The sequence below is a fragment of the Physeter macrocephalus genome, chromosome 4 (genome assembly GCF_002837175.3).
Source record: "Physeter macrocephalus isolate SW-GA chromosome 4, ASM283717v5, whole genome shotgun sequence".
NCBI lineage: Eukaryota > Metazoa > Chordata > Mammalia > Artiodactyla > Physeteridae > Physeter > Physeter macrocephalus.
Window position 1 is genome coordinate 118330786 of NC_041217.1, and position 24931 is coordinate 118355716.

General features: G+C 40.2%; 1 long non-coding RNA gene across 1 annotated transcript in view; it reads right to left on the reverse strand.

Annotated features, from left to right (window-relative positions):
• Nucleotides 1-5333: 5333 nt before the first annotated feature.
• Nucleotides 5334-24931, reverse strand: part of LOC114486034 (uncharacterized) — a 38613-nt gene continuing 19015 nt past the window's right edge. Inside the window, exons 2-3 of the long non-coding RNA XR_003679274.2 lie at nt 23279-23417; nt 5334-5661 (exon numbers count right to left, since the gene is read on the reverse strand). This is a non-coding gene — a long non-coding RNA (uncharacterized lncRNA). The remainder of the gene's footprint in view (nt 5662-23278; nt 23418-24931) is intronic.

The window sequence follows — 24931 nt, forward strand, 5'->3', positions numbered from 1 at the left end:
TAAAGCAAAGGCAAATCTGACAGGAACCAAAAATCTAGTTGGCTTAATTCCCAAGATACTGAAGTGAACATGATTTGGGTGTATAAGTAGGTCACAGTAAACAAATAACAACTCTACTTTGATGATCAGTTCAGCCCACTCACCATGGCAACTGAACTAGATCTTAATATCCCAGGCAGACCTAAGTTGTTGCCACATTTGGGAACCCATTGCATTTTGTTTCTTCTTCTGTTGGAGTATTTATAATATGTTGTATGGAATTTTCAGCTCACTTATCCATCTCTTCCCCATTGGGTTGGGATTACTTGAGGCAAGAACACCATCTTATGTGCCCCATGATGAGTATAATGCCTGGCGCCTCACGGGTGTCCACAATGTTTTATGGGAGTCAGCTGGACGGTGCTTTGGACTGAATAGGTGCCCCCAAAATCCACATTTTGAAGCCTTAGTCCCCAGTGTATTTGGAATTGGGGCCTTTGGGAGGTAATTAGGTTTAGATGAAGTCATGAAAATGAAGCCCCTATGATGAGACTGACCCTCATAAGAGAATAAACAGATTACAGCTCTCTTTCTGTAACATGTGAGGGTACAGCAGGAAGGCGGCCATCTGCAAACTAGGAAGAGGACCCTCACCCATTCATGCTGGAACCCTGATATTGGACTTCCAGCCTCCAGAACTGTGAGAAATAAATATTTGTTGTTTAAATCACCCTGTCTGTGGTATTTTTGCTATAGCAGTCTAAGTTAAAACAGATGTTTTTCCATTGGTGCAAAAGAATTAGACACCATTTTTATTTTGAAATCTTCCTTCTGGATAGTAAAGGAAGAGGTGTCATTAGCAGCATTCAGAAGGCTCAAAGGACAATGTCCACAACAGAGAGCTTTTTCCCTCAGTATGTTATTAATACATTGATTTCCTGTCATTTCTCCTGATTTGCTGAAATTCACCCATTTCTCAGAAACCTTTGTGTATTGTACTATTGTGTACAATGACTCAAGCAATGAAATGCAGGTGCCTAGAGGAAGTCTGTGACCCTCATGATACTGGGCATGAAGTGAAGAATTTCCCTACCTACTACACCAGGAAGATGTTTAATGATGATACACAGCAAGTGTCATGTGCTACACAAATGGGGCTCTCAGTAAGAGACTCTGCCCACCAAAGGACTTCTACAATCTTTCTCTGTCATTCTGCCACATTCAAGGATAATCCAACAGAGGGATTACAGCGCCCCCTGCAGAGAATACTTATTCTTCAAAAAAGAATACAGTTTCCAGAACATTCCAGTACAGAACACTGTGGCCCAAAGGGTAGCAAACATCACAGCTAACATTTAAGAACACTTACTCTCAGTATATGCCAAGCATTTGGCTAGGGACTTAACAAGCATTCATTCTTGGAGCCACCCAGGGAAGGAGGTGCTCTTATAATCTCCATTTTATAGATAAGGAAACTGAGGTTCATTAAACAGGTTAGCAATTTACCTAAAGTCTCATGGTAAGTAAGAAGCAAAGCCAGTCTTGAACCCCAATCTGTCTTCTGGAACTCTATAATCTGAGCAACTACATAAGCAGAAATTAAGTGTGGTAAACAATACCAAAGCTCACCAATATATATGGGTTCTTCTCTCCTTCTGAAAACATTGTTGGATTACATGACCCTACCCATTTAAGTTACTTTAGCCAATGAAATGACATAGTATACTTCATAGCAGAAGCATTTAAGATCCAGAGTGCAATTCTCCACTTCTGCCATAGCAAAGCCTGAATCCCCATGTTGAGATGGAAGCATCATCCAATGCCCACTTCAAATATGGGACCAAGGATGATAATAGAGAAGGAAGGACCTCCTAGAGGGCCAAGTAAAGGAGATTGATGGACTTGGAGAGTTTCCTAGGGATCAGAATAGAGCCCAGTCTAGGAATATTCTCTACTTCCAAGGTAGGGAACCATCACATGTCAGTAAGTTTTCAGAATTGCTGTGTTTCCCATTCTTCCTCTTATAGAATATGAACATTTATTGAAGTTATCCTGTCCCCATTATAGGGAGAGAAAGGGGGAGGGACAGATGATTTGTTTCTTTAGTTCACAGTGTTTCATGGAGATTTGGGATTCTCTCTTTTGCAGGATGCTATGGTCTGAATGTATGTGTCCCCCCAAAGTTCATATGCTGAAATCCTAACCCCTGAGGTGATGATATTAGGTGATTAGGTGATTCTTACCATGTGAGGATACAGCAAAAATATGCCATATATGAACAAGGAAATGGGCTCTTACCAGACACCAAATCTGCCGGCATCTTGATCTTGGATTTTCCAAACTTCAGAACTATGAGAAATAAATATCTGTTGTTTTATATTCTACTCAGTCTCTGGTATTTTATTATAGTGGTCCAAATGGACTAAGACCCAGGGAATAGGGGCCATATTCTGTGTGTAGGGAAAAAAAAATTAACCTAACATTTGGTTACCATATTATGGTAGGCATTACAAATTACTTCCCAATATTTCTCTTCTCCTCTTCTCGGAATACTAGCAGATTGTACTTCCCTGTCTCCTGAAGTCAAGGCATAGCCAATGGCTTGCACTGGCCAATGGAATATGAGCAAAATGATGTGTTACTTCTGGGCAGATGCATTTAAGATCCAGTGCAGGATCATCCATGCTTATTTCCCCAGTCACAGCAAACCCTGAAAACTTGTGTTGAGATAGCATTGTTGTAAGATGATAAAGTTTCCATCAGCCTGGGCCCCTGAATGACCATTGTTGAACATTGTCTCCTGCCAACACAAGTTAGATGTGTAGTATCAGAAAAAATAAACCTTTGTCATCTTAAACAGAGAGAGTTTGATGGTTGTTTGTTACAACAGCATAACCTGGCCTATCCTGATCATACCCTAAAACTCAGCATTATGACGGCCCTGACATTAGAAGCTCAGGCTGTAAAGGTTAGAAGGGCGGTGGGAAACGCCTAAAAGAGAAGCCAAAATGAACCCGAACTCTTCATTGGGCAAACTGATCAGCACCTGCTCCTTAGTGAAGAAAAGATGAAACAGACCCAATAGAGTTTATTATAAATGCACATATATAATAAAAGATAGATGGCTTATGGAGTCATTCATTTGTCAAAAAAAATACTTTATTCATCTTCAAAAAAACTGAGTTAAAGATCCTTTTAGGGATCCCCAGAAAGGACAACCAGGTGAGGAACACCTGGAATAGCAGTATTTCTCATAATGTGGTTTGTGAACACGTTACATCAGAATCACTAGAGTCCTTATTAAAAATCCAAATTCCCGGGCTTCCCTGGTGGCGCAGTGGTTGAGAGTCGGCCTGCCGATGCAGGGGACACGGGTTCGTGCCCCGGTCCGGGAAGATCCCACATGCCGCGGAGCGGCTGGGCCCGTGAGCCATGGCTGCTGGGCCTGCGCGTCCGGAGCCTGTGCTCCGCAGCGGGAGAGGCCACAACAGTGAGAGGCCCGCGTACCGCAAAAAAAAAAAAAAAAAAAAAAAAAATCCAAATTCCCTAGGCCCTACCATTGAAACTCACTGCTTTAGCAAAATTCTGTCTTAAGGAGCCTTATTTCTGTCTGGGTGTGCTACATCATATGCTTTGACCTCTCCTAGAGTTACATAACTCCCACTGCAGTAATCCCACAATCCCCTTAAGTCAAGAAATGTTTAAGACCCTTAACAATTCCTTAGGAGTTAATGCCCAAGCTAATACTAAAAAGTGAATTAGAACCATCTGGCCTTTAAGCAGGCATCCTTGGCAGACTTGGAATAAGGAAGAACACATAATTACCAATGAAATCAGTATTTGAAATATCCTTTGCTGTTAATGTCAAGAACATGAAACACCTACCATGTTCTTAATTTTAACCATTATTCCAAGTGTTAGGTATACAATGATGATGGTTCCATGTCCCAAGGAATTCCTTGAAGAAGGAACAATATAGTCGATTCTCATCATTCACCATTGTTAATGTTCTATTAAATCACCACAAGTGCTGAATTAGCAAATACTGAACCACTGCTCCTAGGAAATATAGGGTAAGGTTCCTGCAAACCTCCAGTCATAACATTTTTCTCATCCCATAAATACATAACCTTGTTTTATGTGTGTTTCTGTTTAAAAACAATTTACTTAATATATATTGCTGATTAATTAACATCGAACTCACGGCCCACAGGGCTGTGACTCACACCTGAATAAAGCGCATATAACACGTGTATTTTCTCTGTAAGGCACATCACAGCCTTCTTGCACTTAGGAACACTATACATACAACACTTCAGCCCTATGTTTGGGGGTGGGCATTTTAAACAACAAAATCACTAACAAAAAGCACAAAAATGTGAAAATTGTAGCCTGAAACAGGTCACAAAAGGATACTTGTTCAATCTGTGAGAGCTAAAACAAGAAGGCTGCCCCTTTAACCTCAGCAGGGAACATGCATGATGGGAGGCTCAAATCTTTTGCTTCTGTGGGTATATCCACAAGTGACCAAGAAAGTGCCACAAGTGTTGCCTGGGCGATCACAGATACATTTTAGCGAGTGGAGAAATTCACAAATATGGAATAGTGAATAACAAAGGTCAACTGTGTATACAAGGATAATATGCAAATACTGTAATGGAAGCATAGACAAGGTCTGATGGAAACACAGAGGAAGGAAACAAGAGTTTTGTGTGAGATGGTAGTGGGAATATAAACTGGTGCAGCCACTATGGAGAAGAGTATGGAGGTTCCTTAAAAAACAAAAAATAGAGCTATCATATGGTCCTTCAATCCCACTCCTGAGCATATATCCTGAGAAAAACATAATTTGAGAAGAGACATGCACCTCAGTGTTCATAGCAGCACTATTTACAATAGCCAAACACATGGAATCAACCTAAGTGTCCATCCACAGATAAATGGATAAAGAAGATGTGGTGCATATATAGAATGGAATATTACTCAGCCATAAGAAAAAAGGAAATAATGTCATTTGCAGCAACATGGATGGACCTAGAGATTGAAGTAAGTCAGACAGAGAAAGACAAATATCATACGATATCGCTTATATGTGATATCTAAAAAAATGATACAAATGAACTTATTTACAAAACAGAAATAGACTCACAGTCATAGAAAATAAACTTATGGTTACCAAAGGGGGGAGGGAGGATAAATTAGGAGTTTAGGATTAAAATATATACACTACTATATATAAAATAGATAACCAACAAGGACTTACTGTATAGCACAGGGAACTATACTCAATATCTTTTTAAAAAAACTTTATTTATTTATTTATTTATTTATTGTTGCCTGCATTGGGTCTTCATTGCTGTGCGCAGGCTTTCTCTAGTTGTGGCGAGTGAGGGCTACTCTTTGTTGCGGTGCATAGGCTTCTCATTGCGGTGGCTTCTCTTGTTGTGGAGCACGGGCTCTAGGCACGTGGGCTTCAGTAGTTGTGGCATATGGGTTCAGTAGTTGTGGCTCAAGGGGTCTAGAGCGCAGGCTCAGTAGTTGTGGCGCACGGGCTTAGTTGCTCCGCAGCATGTGGGATCTTCCCGGACCAGGGCTCGAACCTGTGTCCCCTGCACTGGCAGGCAAATTCTTAACCACTGTGCCACCAGGGAAGTCCCTCAATATCTTGTAATAACCTATATCCTATAATGGAAGACAATGTAAAAAAGGAATATATATATATTTATATATATGTACAACTGAATCACTTTACTGTATACCTGAAACTAACAAAACATTGTAAATCAACTATATTTCAATAAAAATTTAAAAGATAATAAACGATCACATGCAAAAGTTTCCAGGTAAGAGTCTGGTGGGCAAGGATGGAGGCAGACAGAAATGCAATCAAAGAGGAAGTAATGCTTAAGCAAAGACTTGTAAAGGGAAAAGGAAATTGACCCATAGGTAAAGAAGAAAGTATTCCAGGAAGAGGGAAATGTGTGTGGGAAGAACAGGAGACTGAACAGACTGGCAGGAGATGATGCTGAAAGGCCTTGCATGCCATGCTGTGGAGGTTAGACTTTATCCTCTGTAAATATCAGTGAATGATATCCTGGGTAACTGAACAGGCTCTCAATTTTAATTTCCCTTCTATTTGCCACATTGCTACCTCACGCCAAGTACCAGGAGAGTGTAAATGATTATCTTCAGAGTAACGATTGCCCTATCCCTTTTGTAATTTCTCCTACTTAAATTTCATTTCCTAAGCATGGCTTGACTGAAAGCTGCACATTGTGATTTATTCACTGAGTAATTTCACATTTAGGAGATGATGTTTTGGCAATGTTTTGACTAGATGCGAATCCCAGACATCAAACATGACACGAATCAATATCTGTCTAATCCCCAGATAACTACAACTCAATCAAATAAAACCAGTCAGAGTAGCTATGAGGTCTACCACATATCAGTAAAGTGCTTTTGACCAAGCAGGGGAAAATACCAGGAAGGAGTGAGCCTCTGTGTATTTGGAGAAGGTAAACCACTTCAAAGACTGGACAAATTAACCAGCCTACCAAATGATTACTTGGGGCCCTGTGATGGTTATTATCATTGTTTTAAGTGCCTGGAGTCTTTTTGTTGCTTTACCAGCCTTAGACAGTGCTCAGGCAGGCCTGCCTTTCATTTACTAAATGGAATTGCCACAGTTACCCAGGTGACCAGATGTGGTCACTAGGCAGCAGTTCAGACAACTACCATCCATCACCTTCTTTATTACTATCCTTAACTGCCCTTCCTTATAATCCCTTAATTGTCCTTCCTTATGCTAGTCTCAATTTTTCTCTCATCTATTCTCCACACTCCTTCCAGAGTAACCTTTTTAAAGTGGTAAAACCAACACATTGCTTTCCAGCTTGGAAATCTTCACTCTCCTTTACATGGGTTCAAGACCCATCTTGCTTAAGTTTCCCTTAACTCTCTCATGACTCTCATACTTACATTCAGTGTTTGAGCTAGTGTTTAAATAGGCCACTATTTAACATTCTTCATCCAAACCATGATTTTCCCTGCCTCAGGACCTTTGCACATGCTGCTCCCTCAGCCCCAAACATTGTTCCCCAGGCCCCACCACAAATTTCTTCTTATTTATTCAGTCTCACCTTAGACATCCCTCTCCAGAAAGCTTTCCCTGACCACCCCATTACTCCCCCTGCCCTAATGGGACTCCCATCATTCCCTGTATTTTTCCTAACAAAGCATGGATCATCCTGTATTATTCCTTCCTATTTACTTGACTATATTACCCCATTAGACCGTATGCTTCACCAGAGCAGGGACTGTGTCCTAGTCTCCCCTGTATTACAAAAGCCAACACAGTGCCAACACTGTGTTCATAAATGTTTGTACAATGTTTGAATAAATGAACAATGAGTGACTCAATACTGGACTCTTCCCCCAAGGAGACATGACAGGATTTGGAATCTGAAAAAAAATGGGTGTGATTCCAGTTCTGCCAGTTACTGGTGTGTGAGCATGGGCAAGTCACTTATTTTTTCTGAGACCTAAATCTTATCTGCAAAATAAAGAAGACAATAATACCTATTTCATAGAATTGTAGTGATGTTGTTTAAAACATGCATAAATAGGCACTATAAACTGTGATTTGTTAAATACATGCTAGTTGTTACACATATAGAAAATACATATTTTTATTGTTCAGAGGGTTAATGTTTTCAACCACTGATTTCATTTAAAAAGAGAGTTTAATTTGGTGCTGTGGGTGCAATTTTATCCTATAAATGAAAATCACTGCACTGAATAGATTAGGATATTAGGACTCTCATGAAATAAAGCAGGAAATTGGAAATGTTCTAAAAAAAAAGGCTAAGTAGAGGGAGACTGTTGCAATTCTAAGCTTCCAGCATTTACTGAGAAAAAACAAATGCACTATGCAAAGATTTTTAAAAATCCTCTATCCAGTACAAAAGAAAGGAAATATGGCCCATGATAACTTTATTTGCTGACATCAAAACAATAACTTATAGACAATCCATTTTCTGTGTGGTCAAGAAAACTGGACACTGCAGATGATCTTGGGACATGTAGATGATGGAAATTCTACTCTTCAGTTCATTCAACCATATAGGACTTTCAGCATGCTTTTCCATAGACCCTGCACAGAAAGCTTCATCGGCAATAGCTCAGCTTCACTAAATGACCAGGGGAGCTAATGGACAGTCATGCTGATCTTTTCATGCAGTGAAAAGAGTATTTCTCATTGTTGGCTTTCAGACCATTTCTGAATCTACTTCTTTTTCAATTTCTAAATCAGGAATCATTTTTAAAGTTTAGGGAACTGGCTGGTTTATCAGCATATGCCCTACCAATGAACTCCAATACAGAACAACCAAGTCGTTCAAATATCAATAAAACAATGGCCTATTCAAATCAATTCCTGGCCCCAGACCTCAACTGTAAGTGCAAGTCATATCAGCAGGCAAATTTTTCAGTTGCTGTTTTCACTAAATTGCAAAGATACAGTTTGACAGTCTAGAAAATATTTCTCCAATTATTTCCTCTGAGTTCTGATAATAAGGTAGGCAGGCCCTCAGCTCCCCTGTCTTTTAGTTTATCTCTGCGTATGCATATTGCTTCACCTCTAATTTCCCGGTTTCCCTTAGAGGAGAAACTGTCCATCTTTCTTGGGAGCTTACCCTTTCCTATGAGCTCTATGCTACTTGTCTTGTCTTTCTGTATACTAGACAGGAAAAGAGAGTCAGTAAACTTACTGATTAATTGACCTGAATCCACCCTAATACCTCCCTCTGTATGGCAGCATCAATAGCTACATTGACTCTATTTGATACCCTGAAACATACCCAAGCTTTCCCTACCTTCAAACAAACAAAAAGTGCCACTCAGCCAATTCATTTCAACAAATACTTAGTACTTAAATATGTTCAATGAACGATGATGGCACCATGAGGAACACAAGGGATATGCGATAATCTTTCCCCCAAAGGGCCTTCCGGTCTGGCCCAAGAAATGAGACACATACACAATGCAACGCTGGCTTGAAGAGCCTGGCTCTTCTGCAGACCTGTGCAAGTTGCTCATGTCCTGCAAACCTCAGTTTGCTCATCTGTAAAACAGAAGCAATGATGGTGCAAACCTCAGCGAATTATTGTTGGACTGAATGCATTAATGAATGTGAAGCACTCAACACAGTGTGGCCCAAAGTCAGTGTCAGATAAGTGTCTTTTTTAAAAAAATAAATTTAATATATATGATATAGTAGAAAAGCTCATGTCTCTACAATTTCCGAATGACTTGCCAAATTAAATAGATGTTCTATGATCCTTTTATAAAATATACTAAAGGAGGAACCATGAGGAGCCACTGAAGAGTTTTGAAGCAGGAATCTCACATGATAAAATTTATATTAAAAATAAAAACGAAAGTTAACAAGCTGAGTAGTGAGTATTGTTTTTCAGAAAACATAAATAAAATCTATCTATCTATCTATCTATCTATCTATCTATCTATCTATCTATCTATCATCTATGCTTGTGTAAGCTTGTGTTACTAGGAGATGGGTGGGGAAAAAGACAAACCAGGCGGTTGATAGATTACTCCGTGGGTGTGGGCAAGAGAGGAAATGAATAGATTTGCTTTTATGCACATCAGCACAATATTGTTACACTTGATACAATAAAATTACTTTTTGGGGCTTCCCTGGTGGTACAGTGGTTGCGCGTCCGCCTGCCGATGCAGGGGAACCGGGTTCGCGCCCCGGTCTGGGAGGATCCCACATGCCGCGGAGCGGCTGGGCCCGTGAGCCATGGCCGCTGGGCCTGCGCGTCCGGAGCCTGTGCTCCGCAACGGGAGAGACCACAACAGAGGGAGGCCCGCATACCACAAAAAAAAAAAAATTACTTTTTAATTTGAAAAATATCAAACAGAAAAATGTGATTTTAAAAAAGATCATTCAGCCTACAATGTGGAGAAGAGACCGTCAGGTCGTGAGGGTGGGAACTGGAAGGCGGGGTAGGAGATTTTGGTGACAAAGCAAGAGTTGATGGTGGCCTAGACAAGCGTTGAAAGCAATGGAGATGAAGAGAAGTGGACAGGTTTGGGGTACATTTTGGAAGTAGAGCTGATGTACTGAATGGCAGGAGGTGAGGGAATAGTGAAGGCAAGAATGGAATAAAAAATGACTCCAAGGTTTTTGGTTTGAGCACTTGGGCAGGTGATGGTATCATTTCATGAAAGGTAAGACTGGGAGAGTGACCGGTTTGGAGAGGGGTGCTAATAGATAAAGTGTTCCGTTTTATAAATGTTAGGTTTGAAATGCCTTTTGACATCCATGTGGAAATGGATTTCCCTCTGGACTGTGTTATTCAGTATGTGAATTGGGAGCATTATATGAACATTGGCATCACAAAGGAACAGCATGGAAGGCAAGCCATTCTTCCTGCCTACTTTAAGATATTGCTTTCCTACAGACCAAGAGTTGCTCTTGCCCAGAGAAACACAGCACAGAAATAGCTAGTTTTCTATCCCAAGGTCTGTTCTCTCCTTCTCCCTATGAAATAGAACCTTTGATTTTTAACTGGGCACGTGGCCAATTTTCAGCTAAATTCACACCAGTGATCTACAAAAACTGTGCTATCTGGCAATTTCAGAAAAACCACATTAAAATATTGTTGGCATGTGCCTTTTGCACCTTCTTCCTGTATCTCTTTCTCTATCCTGCTACCTGAGATAGATATGAGTGCTGGAGCTCCAGCAGCTACATTAGACTATGAGAATGAGGTCCACACCAAAGGAATGAGAGAGAAGAGAACTGAAAGAAGCTTGAGTCCCTGATGACTCAAAGGAATCAGCATACTAACCTCAGACAACCTTCTTGTTGACTTCTTTTATAAAAGGAAAAATTAAAATTCTATCATGTGTAAGCCACTGTTACTTTGACTGTTCTGTCATATACTGTCATCAAATCTAGTTCTGTCTAAGAACAGAAAGAAGGTACTGTTAGTTATAGGATTTGATACTCTCAAAGTTCCTTATCTTTCTCTTCATGACCCTCATATAAGCAACCTCTATATTCATAATTGGAATTTGCTATAATTTCCTTCTTTTACTATTTTTTTCAGGTTTGGGTATTAAAGTTATGCTGGACACAAAATGAATAGGGTTTACAAAATAAATTTGGGCACTTTCTATTTTTTTTTTGGTCTGGAATAGTTTAAAAACACTGAAGTTATCTGTTCTTTAAAAGTTAGACAAGATTCAGCTGAGAAACTTACTGATTCTGCTGTTCTTCTTAAACAGTTGATATTTAGTTATATTTCCAATGTATGCTATAGGTATTGGTCTATTCAAGTTTTCCACTTCTTCCTATGCCAACTTTGATCATTTGTATTTTACTAGGAAAACCTCTCTTTCCTCTGTGTTTTCAAATTTATCACCAAAAAGTTGCACATAGCATTCTCTCTGTTGTACCTCATCTCTTTTTGTATCTTCAGTTAAGCCTCCTTCCTTATTTTTAAACACTTTTTTCTCTTCTTCACCTTTCCGTATATTGAAGTCTCTGTTCCAGTTCCTTTGCTTGCTTTGTGCCCTGTCTCATATATTTTCTTTAGGTGGGGCATAGCCTCAAATATCTCTCTTTCAGCCTGACCCATGAGTTATATATTGGCTCTGCTTGGATCCTTAGGTTTTAGTCCCTTTCTCTAAGTCATTTACTGTTTCAAATACTGCAGAAGTTCAAAGCCAGTTTGATTGCTTTGCCTTTGTAACCACCTTTTTTTTCTTTCTGCCTAGAATTGTGAGGTTTCTCTTTATCCTGCAGTTCAGAAATTTTACCAGGACATGCCTAGATAAGTCTTTTCAGTCTTTCCTGGGACACTGTCAAACTGTAGTCAGGTCTTTCTTCAGCTCTCTCATCCCTCTGTTTCTTTTCCTTTAGTTGGAATTCCTGTAATTCTCAGGTTTTTCATAGATCTTTCCTCCAAGTCTGTTCTCTTTTCCATTATGAGTTCCATCTCTTTGAAAGTTTGCTCTGCGTCTTGATAAATTTTATCTTTCAGACCAGTACACAGCTCTTGATTAGGACAATGCTCTTCTCCCTCCATCTACTGAATGTTTTCATTTATAAATCATATTTTAATTAAGACTTATTTTAATTAAGTCTGTTTCATGCTCTCTTTTTACATCCTTAAGTGCTCTTTTCGCTATTTTATCCATGTTATCCTTTATCTTCTCCAGCAACTATATTTCAATAGGAGTTCATTCCAAGAGTCCTACTCAGCCTCCTCTCCCTATCTGAACCACTAGTGTGTCTTCTTATTTTCCTTTGCCTGCTTATCGAGGCTCAGATACAGCTTCTGGAGTACCTTAAATGGCCAAAGCCTCAAAAATTGAAGAAGATGTATTGTTTACTGTTCTTTGGGATAGGTGCTATGCAGCAGGCAGGCCATCATACCCTATCCATCATCTCTGCACCCAATTTCCTCCCATTTGCTCATTCTCTGGAATAGAGAGGATTCAGCCCACCTGTTTGGCTATTCCTCAACCCCTCGGGGTCCAAGGAAACTGTATCCTGATAGCAACTCTCCCCTGGAGCTGACCCAGAGCACAGATATCCCTGAACCAGTTTTCTCCAACAGCTGCTTGCCCACCCTCAGAGCCTTATGTGAAGTCCCAACTGCTTGGCTCTGAAATGGACAGACTAGAGTTGGGAATAGAGAGGAATAATAATATTATATTGAAGTCACCATCTTCGCAGAGTGCTTTCTGTGTATGTGGGTGAGTATGTTTTTTATGTTTTGTGTTTATGTATGGTAAAATGGGTGAGTGTGTTTTAACTAACATTTATTGCATGCTTACTAAGTATTCTGGGCTGAATAGTGTTCTCCCAAAATTAATGTTCACCTGGAACCTGTGAATATGACCTTATTAGGAAATAGGGTCTTTGCATATGTAACTAGTTAAATTAAGATGAGGTCATACTGGATTAAGGTGGGCCTTAAATCCAATTACTGGTGTCTTTATAGAAGGCCATGTTAAGACACAGAGAGACATACAAGGAGAATAATTTGTAATGACAGAGACTGAAATTGGAGTGATGTGTTTACAAGCCAGGGATCACCAGAGATTGCCAGCAACCACCAGACCCTAAGAGGCAAAAAACTATTCTTCCCTAGAGCCTTCAGAGGGAGCATGGCCCTGATGACACCTTAATTTCTGATTTCTAATCTCCAGACCTGTAAGAAAATTAATTTCTATTGTTTTAAGCCCCCAGTTTGTGGTAATTTGTTACAACAGGCCTAGGAAACTAACATACTACATTTCAGGTGCGGTGTGAAGAACTTTAAATTTATTATTTCATTTTATTCTCACATCAATTCCATGAGGTAAAGTTATTATTATTATTCCCCTTGTATAGACTAGGAAACAGAGGCATGAACAACTTAAGCCTCTTTCCTGTGATCAAACCATTAGATGGAGCCTGGACTCAAACCTCAGCAGGTTGGTTCTTAATTACTGCTTTCTCTAATCTCCCAGGGATTTAGGAATTTAAACACCTTTCATATGGTTGTTATTACAGGCAAACACATACCAAATACAGCTTGTTGGTATGATTGTAAGGACTTGGCTTGCTAGCATGAAAGGATCTTCTGTAAGCACCTGTCCAAACCAGAACGAGGGAAGCCAGGATGCGTGCAACCAGGAAAGTGATCCAGCAGCCCCTTCATCACTGAGTGTGAGACACTGAAGGGGAGAGTGAACAGCATCTAACAGTGCACATGGTCTGACTACTGCCCTTTGTAAGAACCATTCCTTCTGATGTGTGTTTTCATTGGTTCTATTAGACTATTTTCTTTTATAATTGCGATGCAGTGGTTACCTGGCAAAGTTAGAGAAAGTAAATTGTGTGGCACGACTCCTGAAATAATGCAGTTTCTAAGGGCTACCCAGATGATAACAGCGCACCCTCGCAGGTAGGTATCCCTCCTTTCTGTCCCCTCATGTCCTGTGTCTGTTGCTGCTGTTGCAACCTCTTCACAATATTATACTTTTCTGTTTATTTGTCTGTGTCCATTACAGGAAGATAAGTTCCTTGTGGGTCAGGATGATGTTTTACTCATGAATATATCACCAGCCCATGCACAAATGGCTAACAGTAGTATATTATCTTGTACTCTTTCATAGTTGAATCTTTGGAAGATGATTTATTTTTTTCAATTATGTACACCTTGAATGGAAGAGAATTTTGGTTAAGCTGGGCTCATCTGAAGTAAGGGACATGGACTGACTGAGATGGGAGTGGAAGGCATTCTAAGTGGAGACAGTAGCATTGATACACTGCACAGAAACAGGACAAAGAAAGCACGAGTATGAATCAGGTAAGGGTGATAGCACTGTGATTATTGTGGCTGTACTTAGGCCCATATTAGTTAGAAAATGAGAAAAAGGTAAGGCTGCCTTTAATGTCTAAGAAAGCAGAGAGAGCCTGTTTTCTACGTGTAGTGATTTCACCAACTCCAGCAAGGTCCCTCTGATTGTGGTAAATGCCTCCTCAATCCCACTGATACCTAAAATTAAAGCTTTTAAAATTATAAAGCATGTCAAATTATGAAAAGGATTGGTAAAAAGAGCACAATAATTCATATAAATCATTGTATCTTAATGGCTATGTGTTTACCACATCCTTTGCAGAGAACACAAAATGTGGAGATGAAAGAATATGAGGATTTTGGATGGAAGATAGGAAACACAATGACAGAAGAGGAAGAATAAAAAATACATATAACTAATTTCACAATATGCCTGGAGTCTTGCTCTATAAATGAGGCTAGGGGTTCTGTGGGACAAAGTATTTAAAGACCATTTATTCCCTAGAAGGCTGTATTTTATTTGTACATTGGAAAATCTAGTTTATTAATTTATTAGAACTCCCTTTACCAACATTCCCTCACACTGTAGGAAAAGGAGACAAATATACCAGAGCCTAAGTCATTGAAAGTGAGTATTTTATTTCTATTGCACAGAATAGAGTAAGGAAGTATACTTAAGTGATTTCTACTTTTTCCCAACTGCTTTTGATCCTGCATTAGATTTGCTAGGAGGCCTTATTAAAAAGTCACTTCAAGGACAAACAAGTTCAAATCTGACTATTATTCCTTTTGACAATACTTATTAAAAACTGGAAAGACAGAGATGCCGTCAATTTCTCATTTTGGTTGACCTTGCCATTTTCTAATGACATCATCAGGAATAAGGTATATCTCTGCCAAAGGTAATACTATTTTTGTAAGAGGATATGTCGGAGAAATTAACTATCTAGAAACTTAACATTTTTTTAAATTTATATCACAAAACCAAAGAAAAGAATAGAGAATAATATTGGTCAAATATATCTTCATTTAAAGTCCATCCTGCATTCTCACTACAAGTATTCTAAAAGGACAAAAGCTCATGTTAACAAACTAATAATAATCCTCTTAATGTTAGTACTACTATTAATACTAATAATGTTAGCTACATATAATGAGTCTATGTGCCAGCAATATGTGCTTTTTATATTCATTTTTTTAATGTAATTCTCACAAAACCCCTAGGTCTATCTACATTCCAAAACTTGTTAAACACTGTACTTTGGTCAGTCAGACCTGGTTTGGAGCAGTCTCTGCCATTTATCAATCTTATGTGACAGGAAGTTACATCACCTCTCTCTTTTGCCTTGTCTAAAAAGCAGGATAGTCATAGAACCTACTACATAGGTATGAGAGTTAGCTTTATGTGTCAGCTTGACTAGGTCACAGCGTGCTCAGATATATTTGGTCAACCATGATTCTAGGTGTTTCTGTGAGGGTGTTTTTTTTTTTTTTTTTTTTAAAGACTTCCTCTTTATTTTTTAATATTTATTTATTTTATATATTTATTTATTTGGCAGCATCAGGTCTTAGTTGTGGCATGCGGGATCTTCATTGCGGCACGCAGGATCTTCACTGTGGCATGCGGGATCTTTTAGTTTCGGCATGCGAACTCTTAGTTGCAGCATGTGGGATCTAGTTCCCTGACCAGGGATAGAACCCGGGCCCCCTGCATTGGGAGCACAGAGTCTTAACCACTGGACCACCAAGGAAGTCCCTGTGAGGGTGTTTTTGGATGAGATTAACATTTAAATCAGTAGACTGAGTAAAGCAGATTGCCCTCCCTAAGGTGGGTGGGCTTCATCCAATCAGTTGAAGACCTGAATAGAACAAAAAGGCTGACCCTCACTGAAGTAAGAGAGAATTCCTCCTGCCTGACTGCCTTTGAACTGGAACACTGGCTTTTTTACTGCCTTCAGTCTCAAACTGAAATATCAGCTCTCCTGTGTCTCCAGGCTCTGCCAACTCACTTTGCAGATCTTGGGGCCTGCCAGCCTTCATAACAATTTGAGCTAATTCCTTACAATAAACCTCTTTGTATATATATATCTCATTGGTTCCATTTCTCTGGAGAGCCCTGATTAATACAATAGGGTAGTAAGATCTAAATAGTACAATGAAATAAATTATTTACTGAGTACAGTGCCCGGCACATAGTAGCACAAACTACTGTTTGTGCAACTACCTCTCTAATAGTAGTCATAACACAAATTTTTTTAGCCCCTTTATGAAGTGAATGTGTCTCAGGGTTGTTATCTTGAACTCAAAACCCAGAATAAATACAATAGTATTGATCATCCTTGCTTATCATGCATTTCATATACCTTTGTTGGTTGAATTATTTGTTTTAAAGAAACCACAGACTGGCTGATTTTAAGATCTATTTTGGGTTAGTTATTACATCAATAAAAGTTGGCTTATTACAGTGACAGGAATTAAGAGGCCAACTATCTCTTTTTTCTTGACTTTCCTCATATATGGATATTTTAGGTCCATCATCTTTTAAAGCTGTATTTTTCTGAAAGAAAGAGAATCTTTGAGAAAAATAGCAGTTCAATAAATAAACTATTCAATCAATACAGTAATATGAACCTATATTACAAGAGTGACAGGTTAATTACTGTCTATAAAATATTCTTGTGAAAGATATGCAATCTTCCAACCTGGAAGATAAGGATAGGGTGGACAACAACATGATCATGGTGATGAAGAGAAAGGAGACAGGGAAAGAAGAGGGGTCTAAGGGAGAGGGAGAGCATACTGAAAGACAACAAAGCACAGAAACAGCACGATGTGTGGGGAGCAGAGAGAGACTTCTCATGACTCACATAGGGCATAAGTGGAGGAAGGAGCACAGAAGTGCTAGATGGTGCTCAGATTATGGAGAGTGTTCAGTGTCATGCACAGGAATTTAGATGGGTCACATAAAGCATTTGTATTAATCCAACATGATGGTGCAAAGTACTTTGATAACACCTCATTGCTTAGAACAAAAGACACTCCTTCACCTTTCAAGTTCACTAGTCTATTAGTGTGGACTCCTCAGCACTTGATTTGCTATACTGTGGTTTTCTAGCAGAATCTATTTGATAATAGTCCTTTATCATCTGAATAGAGAGTTAAAATGGGGAGAGGGAAAAAGAAAGTTGGGGAAGAATTCACAGTTTGATACTTGGTCTTTCTCCATTTTACCATTTTCCTTAATGGTAGAGGGGATTGTGGGAATGGTGAAGATGTTCCACCTGCCTCCCCCCTCACCCTGGCAAAAGCTGGAAGTCCCAGGAGAACCATCTGTTAGGGTTTGAGGATCACTGTTTCTTGCCTGGAGTTTCTGCTGAGCACTGACTCATTATAAAGCTGATGCAAAGCATGCAGAGTGTTCTGTGGCTACAATAAGGAGAAACAGGTTTCCATGCTACTGGATACTGAGGATTTGGAGATCAGTTAAGAGAGATATCAAGCTGCCTGGGACAGCTGCCCACCTAATAAGAAACCACACACCTGAAAAGGCATGTGGTACACTTTCCTGAAGGGAGGTTGAAGTGAGAGGGGAGCATCCTCTTCTGGGGCTTTCCCTGGGCTGGAGATGGATCAGGGGAGCCCAGCTGAGAGTACACATCACTTATACTAAGGTCAATCAGATGATGGGGAGCCTGCTTCCCACTGCATCCAGGTGGAGATATGATCTGCAGATATAAGCAACTCTATATGTCACCAGTATCTGACAGAGAAGCAAAATTATCCAACAGAAAGGAATTCACCTCCTTATCCTTAAGGTGTGGGCAGTAACACAAGTGGATTGCTCTCTCTCCCTACCCCACCCCCGCTTATGCCTTGAGGGGCATAAGCGCAAAAGACAGGGAGGAAAAAGATGGAGGAAAAGGAGGCCACATCCTATTGTGCCCTTCATGGACCCTATGCAGAGGGCAAGGATAGAAAATGTACCTGAGATGAAACTAAGAACTTAATAGCAAGATTAGACTTCCAATCACTAGATTGGGACTGAGGTATAATTAACTGGCAACTCTGTTTTCTTTCGCTTTTCTTCTTCCACCAGTGACTTGGGTTCTGAATTGCAATCAAGAGTCATGATTAATATGGAAATAGGTACCTGGCAGTGGAGTGTTGCAAATGACAGATCCTAATGTGTGGGACTGGCTCAATCAAGGAGAGGTGTGAGCAGTGGGCTTTCCCTTGACCCCAGCGGGGAAGCTGGCATTCCGTGTAATGCAGTAGGAAAGCTGCTGATTAAACCTGCTGGTTAAACTGTCACCTATTATATCTTAGGATCGATCTCAAACTTGCCACTTGAGGCTTATCTTGACCACTGCAACTGGCTAGTGAGAATCTGGGGCTAGGCTTCTTCTGTGGGTAAGGGCAAATGCCCCCTGAAAACTGGCCCTATGCAACAGAATAATTAGTAATTGATTGTGAGAAGAGATTTTCAAAATTTAACATGAAGGCAATAAATATGGAGCATTTTTATATTGTGTAACTGTGTTTGGGGCTATGCTTTTACATGGTGCTCATTTTAACAACCCTGTTTCATTAGGCAATGCAGTTGAACATCTTTGAGATGGCAGGAATGAATGAAGAATTTCACTGAGGAATGAAATCTCAGCCTAGTGCATATGGTGGTCATGGGATAAACTGCATCTCCAGGTTTAATCCATCTTGGAAACTTCTAGGAGCAACTTTGAGAGACATTCATAAGGGAACTTGGGCCTAGACCATCCTTATATTAGATCTCAATTTTTGCAGCAGTAAAGATTGCTTTTAAGTCTCACAAAAGGAATAAATGGGACATCGAATGTGCCGCTAATCTTTCCCCCACAAAAGCCATGATCACATTCTAGATTAGCCGTTGATATGGTTGTTAAGTCAACTAGATTAATAGGATAAAAATATAAATTGGGGAAATGCTAAACTTAGGCCCCCCAAGTTGCTGCACTTTGAAAATGGAAATGATCTGGTCAGTTTTAAAGGCAATCTACTGACTACTGTACTACTGGGTAGAGTCACTTTGCTAATAAAACATCACAGGATACATACGTTGGGCCATTCTTTCTCTCTTTTCTTTCACAGGTCTCTAGTAATAAGAATACTACAACTGCCCTAAGAAGTTTCCATCATCTCTCCTTCCCTTTTTCCAGATTTTTTTCTCCAAAACATAAGAAACCCTGGAGCTACTACCCTGTTTAGAACAACTTGAGGCAAGCAAGTCTAGGCACTAAAGGAAATCTTGCCTTGTCTCTCTGCTCTCCCTGCTTTTCTCTCTCTTCTCTCATAGGTGCTTCTTCTACTTTTCTCCCACTGGAGTGGTTAGCTTTGGAGTGGGAGCATACCTAAGAGCCATCTGGCCTGCTTTTCTGTTACGTCATTCAGACACATCTAGCTTCAGTTAAAAACTTTCCACAGACCTGGGGTTATACATTGAGGTTCAGGGTCAAACTCCACCTTTGCCTTGCATCTTCGTGTGTGTGTGTGTGTGTGTGTGTGTGTGTGTGTATTCCCCCTTGGAGATCTTTTTGGAGGACTTATTGGTCAAGAGCAGGATTCAGACTGTGGTGGTTTCAAAGTATATCTACAAATTCTTTGACACTCTTCCCTTCAAAAGGTGGAGCCTAATTCTCCTCCCTTTGTGTATGGACATAGTGACTTGATTCTAATGAATAGAATGTGGTAGAAGTGATGGTTTGTGATTTCTAATACTGAGTCATAAAAGGCACTTTCACTTCCACCTTGTTTTCTTGAACAGCCTGCTCTGAAGGAGGTCAGCCATCACGTTGGGGGGACACTCATGCAACCTGTGGACAGGATCACATTGGAAGCAAATGAAGCCTCCCACCAACAACAAGCATCAACTCGCCAGCCCTGTGAGTGAGCCACCTTGGAAACAGATTCTCCAGCCCCAGTCAAGCCTTCACATGGATGTAGCTCTGGCCAACATCTTGACTGCAACCTCATGAGAGACGCTGGGCCAGAACTACCTACTCCTGCATTCCTGACCCACAGAAAGTGTGAAGGTAATAAATGCTTATTATTGTTTTAAGCTACTACATATTGGGATATTTGTTACACTGCAATAGATAAGTAATGGTGATTTTAGTACTGGAAATGGTATAATGCTATAATAACAACCTAAAATGTGGGAGAGGTTTTAGAACCAAGATGTGAGAGGAAGCTGAAAGGATTTTGAGGAGAATGTTAGCAGAACCTTGATAGCCTTTGAGGAGGCTACTGGTGTGATCTTAAAGGAAAGTAAGAAAAATGTTACTGGAAACTGGAGGACAGAAAATCCCTGTTATGTAGTGTCAGAAAGCTTAGTGACACTGTTACCTGCAGCTACATGGAAAGTTGAAAATGTACTAATAAATTGGTTTATCTACCTAAGGTGATTTCCAGGAATTGTGTTGATGTTGTCACCTGTTTTTTTCCGACTGATTATAATCAAATGTGAAGGAAGATAAATAAGCTAAAGAAACGACTATTTAATGTAAAAGAGTCAGGACTTGCTGGTTTTGAAATTTTCCATCCTCTCCAGATGTCAAACTATGCTAAAATTAAGAAATGTCCCCAGGTAGAGAATAAATCCAGGACACTACCAGAAAAATTTGTAAAGATGAAGCTGAGGGAGTAACTATAAAACCCTTTGATTAGACCTCAGAAAGATGAAGGAAGGTGCCTCAGAGAAGTTTTAGTTAAAAAATAAGACTTCTAAAAAGCTTAGGGCTTCTTCTCTCAGCAGTCTCAGCAGAAGCCTGAGTAGGGAAGGGCATATCTCAAAAATATTCATGGGTGTGGCTTAATGACATGAACTCTCAGTAAGAGTCATAGGAGACCCACAAGTTTTAAAGAGAATTGCATGGCAGAAATACAACTAAGTTGGACTGAAAGGAACAATATAGTACAAAACGAAGAGAGATCTTTGGGTTTCCAAACTTCTACAGGGAGTAAGCAGGCTTACGAGACTACTCAACTATAAGCCTTGTCTACCTTTCATGAAAAAGGAAGGATGACTCAGAAGGTGAAACCAAGAGACCAGGGTTCAGAGTCAAGAGGGATGGAGACTTATTCCCAAACACTGATTCCCAATCAAGGCACTGCAAACTAGTGCTCTGCTATATTCCAGAGTTTCTATGGACCTGTGGCCTTGTAAGCCTCCTGTTTTTACCCTTTGTGGATGGGAGTATCTTTGGCATTTATGTTATACCTGTTCTACAATTGTATACTGAGTATTTGTGGGGCAGGTAACTTGCCTCTTTGGTTCATAGGTATTCAGGTCAAGAGCAACTACATTTGAGGAACTGTACTTAAGGAACTACACCAGAGGAGCCTCATCCACACCTGAATCTAACATAGATAATGTGATCCTAGAACTTAAGTCAATGCTGTAAAGGATGAGACTTTGTGTGGAGGTTCTTGGGAGTGACTAAGTATATTTTGCATGTGAAAAAAATGTAAATCATTTTTCGCTGGAGGGCAGACTAGAGTGGTTTTAAAACACATTTGAAAATTCTTTCATACTGCTGTCTTCAAAGCATAGAGCCTAATTCCCCTCCCTTTGTATGTGGGTTGGACTTAGTGACTCCCTTCTAATCAATAGAACATGGCAGAAGAGATAAAGCATGACTTCTACTACATATTGAAGTAATTTCTTACACAGCAACAGATGACAAATCTCTATCCCAAGTAGTGCCACAATACTATTCCTAAATGCTCTCTAAATAAAAATCAGATTCTGGTGTAACTGAAAGTACCACACTTTACATAAACAGTCTCCCTTCATTTGAGACAACTTCATAAATAAACCCTTCTCTGTAAATTCTTCATTTCTCCTCTCCATACCCACAATTTTATTGTTGAGATTGTTTCTCTGTGTGTCTCCCAGAATAATATGAAGACATCTTGAGAATAGGATTCATTAATATATGACCATGATACCTTGAATATAGTAGGTAATTAAAAGTGTTTATTATCCAAAAGAATGAAAACCAGGACAGATATTATACATTTAAATTTTTAAGTTAATAACAGAAGAATGTCTTTTACATAGCAGGTATGCCATAAATATTGGTTGCATGAATTACTGATAGACTGAACTTGATTAACAGCAAAAATGTTAAAAAGAAAAAAAGAACATAAGGATAGAGGTTTGTTCAACTGGGTAAAGCTATCCCTGAAGCCAGGATCAGTGTAAAAAAATTAGCAAGATATTATTGAACATTTCCAAAAGACATGATACCATATTGTAGAAGGAATGAAGATAACAGAGAAAACAATTGAAATATATGGCTAGAAAGGAATCCAAAGAAAAATAAATTCTTTTTCTCTTCATTTCCAATCTTATTGCATTTAAAAAACCAAATCACATCTTTCTTTTCCAGTTTAAAAAAAAAAAAAGATTACACAAGTTTGAGGTAGAAGATAGAAATTTTTTCCTAAAAGAGGTTATTTATCTTCTTAATAAGTTGAAAAATATAGATAATAATCCATTACAATTGGACGCTGCTTTATAAGCCACAAGGAATTTTTCACATTACCTAATTTATCTTTTGCAACAACCCTATGAAGTAGGATTTTTGTTTGTTTGCAAATAAGGTAATTAAAGTTCAAAGGGTTTAAAGGATTTGTTCAAAGTCACACATAAGGTAATTAGGAGAGCCAATACTTAAACTCAGGTCTTTTGACTCCAAATCCAGCTACACCTCACTACATCACAATGAAAAACTGAGTTAAGCACATGGGAAGGTCAATTCAGTTTATCAGAGAATGAATGATCAGCAAGCACAGCAGCATCTCCTAGTCATAAAAACTCCATCTGGAACAAACGGCCCAATTCCAGAAATATAGGCCACATAAAAATCATAGCTTACCTGAATTTAGAAGGGAAAACTCAACAACACTGCCGAATGATAGCCCAGTTTCACAGGGTAGCTTCCTTGACTTTATAACGAGCAGTATTTTCATTCATCATTATTATGGTGACACATTTTCTCATCTAATAGATGATGGCTGTAGGCATAAAAGAAAAATCTTATTCTTTAAACAAGTTTATCACATGATTTAAACTTTTTTTCAACTTTTTCAATGACCATAACTTTGAATCAACATAATACCTGTACTGAATAACTATTACTTCCAGTTGAAAAAAATTGTATTGAAAATGTCAGAAGTATATGCATAGAAAGGCGGAGTCAAGATGGCAGTGTGGGAAGACATGGAGTTTGTGTCTCCCCACAACTAGGGCACCTGCCGGACACTGGTGGGGGACCTTGACGCCAAAGGAGACATGAGGAACCCCCAAGTGAACTGGTAGGATGTAGGAGGACTGAGGGGGGAAGAGAAGTGGAGGCCGGACAGGACTGGTGCCCCTGAGGGGTGGCTGAGAGGGGGGAGGGAACCTCCCCCCTGGAGGGACCCATGGGGTCTCGGACCAGGGGTAGCACACCCAGCGTTTCCCCTGCCCAATTGGCCGGGGAAATCTGCCTGGCTGTCGGGCCAGGTCCTACACCCTCAGAGCTCCCCACCAGGCCTCATTGGTCCTTGGGGCGTAGGAAGGAGGCCAGGGGAGAACAGGAGAGGCGGGGGGGAGGGGCCCTCGAGGACTGGAGGAGCAGGAGAAGGAGCAGAGAGAATTGGCCCTGCCCACTCGAGCCTGGGAAACCTGCTAAGTGACCAGGCCTTGTCCCCTGCCCTCCAAAACCCCTCTGGGCTGTGTGGGTCCTGGGGGCATAGGAGGGAGGCTGGGGGAGAGCAGGAGAGGCAGGTGGGAGGGGAGGGACCCTGTAGGACTGGAGGAGCAGGACAGGAGTGGAGGGCACTGGCCCCACCCACTCAGGCCCTGGAAGCCTGCTGGGCTCCCAAGTGGGTTCCCCTGCCTTCTGAGACCTGAGGCAGGAGGCATGCCTGGGCCCCTACAGTTCTGTTGAACCTAAGCCCCACCCACCACACCTCCCAGGGCCTTTTCCAGCCCTGTGGGTCCTAATAATAGGCTCGACCCACCACCCAAACCCCACCCCTGCTTAGGCCCTGCCCTCCACAGCCAAGTCCTTTTCTACCTTTTTACTTTTTTTTTTCTCCTCTTTTTTACTATAGTGGTTCTGTTTTACCTTCCAGTTGTTGTTTCATATATATTTTTATTTTTATATTTTTTCTAAAATAGCTGTTAGTTTCCTACTCTAATTTTATTTTTTACTTTGTTATTGTCCTCCATTTTTGTGTTTGTTTGTTTGTTTTTGCCACCCTGCATGGCTTGCGAGATCTTGGTTCACAAGCCAGGGGTTGGGCCGAAGCTCCTGAAGTGGAAGCTCTGAGTCTAAACCACTAGACTAACAGAGAACCTCAAACCCCAGGGAATATTCATCAGAGTGAGGTCTACCAGAGGTCCTCATCTTGGCAAGAAGAACCAGCTCTACCCAACAGCCTACAAGCTCCTGTGTTGGAAGCCTCAGGCCAAACAACCAGTAAGACAGGAACACAATACCACTCATTAAAAAAAAAAAAAAAAAAAAAAAAAAGAGAGACAG